Source organism: Pinus tabuliformis, chromosome 7, assembly GCF_031772625.1.
Source record: "Pinus tabuliformis cultivar Carrire ecotype Pingquan chromosome 7, CPIR1, whole genome shotgun sequence".
Taxonomy (NCBI): domain Eukaryota; kingdom Viridiplantae; phylum Streptophyta; class Pinopsida; order Pinales; family Pinaceae; genus Pinus; species Pinus tabuliformis.
The window spans coordinates 1,687,498,815-1,687,503,902 of NC_142293.1; positions in this window are offsets into that span (position 1 = coordinate 1,687,498,815).

The window sequence follows — 5,088 nt, forward strand, 5'->3', positions numbered from 1 at the left end:
ACAGGAGCAGCCTGAAATGCTACAGGAGCAGCCTGAAATGCTACAATAGGCAGATCTAATTGGAAAAGGGGGTCTAAAGGGCATGTATTTTCTAAGAAATGTTGGGAGAGGTCCACATATATCACCTTCATCACTCATCCACTCCATATAGCCAAGATTCATATTCAAATTCCACTCTTCCTTACATGGAAAAAAAAAATCAGAAAAAGCTTCGTCATCAATTTTTCCACCACCTACACCACATCTTAATGATTTTAACCATTTCCTTATACCTCCTATGACTTGCTATCAATTCCAAATGTAGTAATGAGATCTCGAAGAGGAATTGAATGACTGATACATGAAGAGGATTCCTCTTGTAGTAGCCTTTACAGTTACAACATGATTCAACATCAATTTGTTTTCACCCATAGAACAGAAGATCCAACCACCTTGAGCATCATGAAGCCATTTCTAAAGGGACACATACTCCTTAGAACGTAGTCCATCCAGTCCACCAACAGCATATGGGACACCAAGAGGAAACCTGCACACACAGCAATTTTATCGGTTAAAGGATCATCAAGCTAAGAAAGCATGTGCATAAGCAAACAAAGGAAACCAACACCTTCAAGATCATTGTATTATGAAGTCCATCTCCAACATGCAAGCATCTCCATCAAATCGACATCATAGGTAGGTACAGATATGCAATCTTCTTCACCTCTTCTATTAAGCATGTTATGATTTGAAATTTGATGTCAATGCATAAGAGATGTGGTTTTATAAGCTAAGGATGGGTCGGCAGTATCGGCCACCCTCAACCAGTTAAATGCAACTAACTCTCTCACTCATACAACGTGCAAAAGCCAAATTAATAAGGGTGATGATTATGAGGAGTGGGGACAACGATTAAAAGAGGAAATCCATGTAAAGGCCAAGTCACCAAAGCGCTTGGGTCCATTGCCACAAAAGGGAATAAAAGTACAAGGCTCAAATTCACTTACATAATTACTCATTCCCGAGAAATAGTTGGAGAACCCCATTAAGGTACAAAAGGATGAGTTAGATGCTACCATGGGCTGCCTTGGGTGGTACAAAAGAGATACAGAGTTGATTTGCAGGTGTTATAGGATTGGGCATAGCTGCTACAGGAGAGACGAACTTTGTGCTATAGGAGAAACAAATTTGCTATAGGTGAAGACAGTGTGCTATAGGAAAGTTCATAGAGCTGCAAAAACCCTGATTTTGAGAAAAATTACCCTAGATCTAAAGAGGTACATCTAAGAGAAGGGTAATTAAACATTTTTCTCTGCCATCTATCAACAAGAAACCTACAAAACCTCTCATTCCTTCAACCAAAATTCTAATAGCAATTTGAGAATAAAAAAATTGAATGAGAATGTTTCTTTTCAATTAAGCAAGATAAGAAAGGAAATGGAATTATTTTTGAGTTGAGTCTGATGTTTTCCTTCCTCTAACCAGTATGGATAAAACTATTCTTTTACCCTTGTAGCAGATTGGGAGTATTGGTTTTCCAAACTTTGGAAAATCATAGTGACAAAACATGGGGGGAGTAGTTTCAATTGAAGAGAGTCCACAGACTCATCAAGGATGCTAACAAGGAGAATTTTCTTAAGACACGAGCACAAGCCTAACTAGAACTTGAAGAAAAGGATGGATCTACAGAAGAAAGAGTTGGAGAAGAAGAGGAAGAGTATGGAGCAAGAGAATATGTGACAAAATCCCTTCTGAGGTAGCTTGGGATGTGAAAGAGACCACCAAGGCCATGAATAAGGCACAATTAGGTCACTAAGTTGCTCAGAGGATGAGAAACACTTTCAGCAGGGGGTATGATGGGCCTCCAAATTAGACATAAATTAAGGCCCATCTGACCATCCTTCAGCACATTAAACCTCTTTTTTTTGCGTTAGATGACATATTTTTAGCTTTAATATGTTCATTAGGAAGGTTTAGAGATAATTGCATATTTGTGCCTAATATTATTTATTTTTGTAGAATATTGTGAGAATATTGGGAAAATTATGAAGATTTGGAGGATGAAATAATATAGAAACTTTCTCCCTATTACAGGAGGATCAAGATTTGATAATAAATGAAAAAAATATCATGAAATTATTGACAAATTTTGGATCTCCAGTGATTGAAAAAATATAGGAATGTGTTCCTTGTCATTTAATGCAAATTCCCAATGTTGGGAACCAGATCCACTATTTGAGGTATTTTGGAGGGGAAAGCTTCCTTATTTCAAGGAGAATGCTTCCCCGTCAATTTGTGTAAGTACCAATTCAAATTTTCCTCTAGGTGCGTGTATTTCTTAGTCTTCTTGTGGAGAAAAAGTGTTATTTAGCAGTTCCACTTTCATTTCTAATAGGGATGTACTTGGATTGATTCAAATAATGAAGTTTGGTGTCATTTTTAGCTTATAAAGCTTATTTTCCTTCATAGCACTCTGATTTTATTTGGGCTTGGCCATCCCAAGAGCCTCAAAGCCCTCTTGTACAATTTCTTTATTCCATTTAAATGTATTTCTAACTTACATCTCTTATTTCTGCATTTACTACTCATGCTTCTTTTGTTGTAAGTTACATTAGTTAAATGATTGAAGTGATTTGTTTTTCGGGTTATTTATAGAGTCAAAAGCATGATGTATTCTTAAAACAAATTTGACAATTCATATCTATCATTGAGCTACTTGGATTGGTTTACTAGTTCTCGAATCTAGAAATTCTGGAAGTCTCTTATAGCAAAATAGTAGTAAATTTATGTTATTTTTTAAAAAGTGTTAATGGGTTTCATTTGAGTTAATTCCAATTGTATTGGGTCATAAAAACATTCAAGTTAATAATAAAATTCACCCCATATCATTTTCACTTGATTAGGTTAGGCATTTGGTAAGTTAACTAGCTCACTAGTTCTTGAATTTCTAGTTTTTAAAGTGGTAATTTTCTACTATTTTTTAGCACATGTTTACATGGGTATTTTTGAGTGATTCCACTTGGAATGGAGTCCTAAGACTTCCTAATTAATAACAAAAATGTTCCCATCCCATTTTCATTTTATTTACTTAGGCATTCATCAAGTTATCTCCTCCTGCAGCAAAACAGTACCTCTTGTAGCACCCCCTGTAGCATGTGTAAACTTGACCAAATTTGCTCCAAAAGCTTGGTTTTTGTCTCTTAGGCTTGAATAATGACCACTAGGCTCTAAGTCCGTGATTAGAAAAGAACAAACACCACTTTGGACTTTCCTTTTTACAAAGTAGATCAGACCTATTTCTTTGAATTCATATTCTTAGGATTTCAATTACAAATTGTTGTTCTTACATAATATTAGTTTCTTTTCAAGGCAACTTTTCACATTATGCAATTAGAATAATGATTCACATTTTTGCAAGTAGTACAAGGTTTACATTCTAAAAATATATCAACACTTTTCTTTCCTACAAATAGCATAACCTTTACCTTCTTGCAATTAGGATTAGTGTTTACATTTGAGTAAGTAGCATTTCTATTTCTTGCAAATAGAGCAACATTTCCATTTCTACAATTAGTTTAGGCCTTGATTTCATGATATTCACTCCATTACATCAGATCAATGAAATAGGGCTCATTGTCTGTTGTACATATAACTTTGACACCTCTTAAGTTTTTACGAACCCCAAGTTGATAATTTAAGTTGGTAGCCTTAAGAGTTGCAGCATTTTTGTTGCAATACTAGGGCTCATCAAGACTTTCCAATAAAAGTTATGAAAGTTACACCCAACGATTGAGCCTATAATTCAAAAGGATTTAAGGAAATTTTTGGATGCTCAGATCATATATAAAGTGTGACATTCTACTTGGGTATCAAATTTGGTCTCAGTAAGGAAGAAGTTCGGGGAAATTTGCTTGTGTGTAGATTTTTGCAACTTGAATCGTGCCTCGGACAAGGATAACTAACCTGTGTCGTCTATGGACTAGATATTGCATATAGTATTAGGGTCAGAGATCATTTCTTTGTTAGATTGATATTCAGGTTACAACCATGTTCTAGTCTCAGAGCCTGATAGACTCAAAACTACATTCTGCACAAAGTGGGGCACATTCGCATTTAGAAGAATGCCATTTGGGTTGGTTGATGTCAGTGCACCATTTCAACGTACCATGGACATTGCATTCCATGGAATCATCAGGTAGAGTGTAGTGGTCAATCTTGATGTTGTCATGCTATTTTCCAAGAAGAGATCTGACCACTTGCACCAATTGAAGAAGAAATTTTAGCGATGTCGCAAATACGAGATATCCCTTAATCCCAAAATGAGTATTTTCACTATGTCTATAGTTAATATCTTGGGCCATATTATCACAAAGAGTATGATTAAAGTAGACTTGGAAAGGGTCAAATCCATCATGCAAATTCCCTTCCCACTGAACAAGAAATTTATGCAGTCCTTCCTAGGAAAGATCAATTTCCTCCACAAGTTTATCTTTGATTATGCTCAAATTGTTAAACCCATACAAGAGATGGTGAAGAAGGATGCAATATAAAAATGGGATAAAAGGGAAAAGGATGTGTTCTCCTGTATTAAGTAAGCCATTGCAAAAGCACCCACTTTGTATAGCCCAGATTTGTTTCTCTACACCTTCACTTCTGATACTTCTCTTGTTGCAATGATTACTCAAAAGGATGATCAGAATAATGAGTAGATAATATCTTTCATGAGTGACAGCCTTCAAGGACCCAAACTCAACCACCCCACCATTGATAAGCAGGCATACGTAGTTTATAAGACGGTGAAGCACTTTTGGTCCTATCTCTTGAAAAACCATTGCGTTATCTTTATGTCGCACCCAATAGTTAGAGCATTGTTTTTTCAGCAAGAGCTAGGTGAGAGAAGAGCGAATTGGATGACAGGTTTATAGGAGTATGACTTAGAATTCAATCCAATTCATAAAATTAAGGGCCATGGTCATTTTCGACTAGTAGTAGAAGCGGTAGATGCGAAAGAAGAAGATACGTCCAGTTGGGAGCATGAAATCGAAATGTACAATGTTGAGCGACCTCCCCCCGCTACCATTGTGAACTCTTGGTACACGAATGTGCATC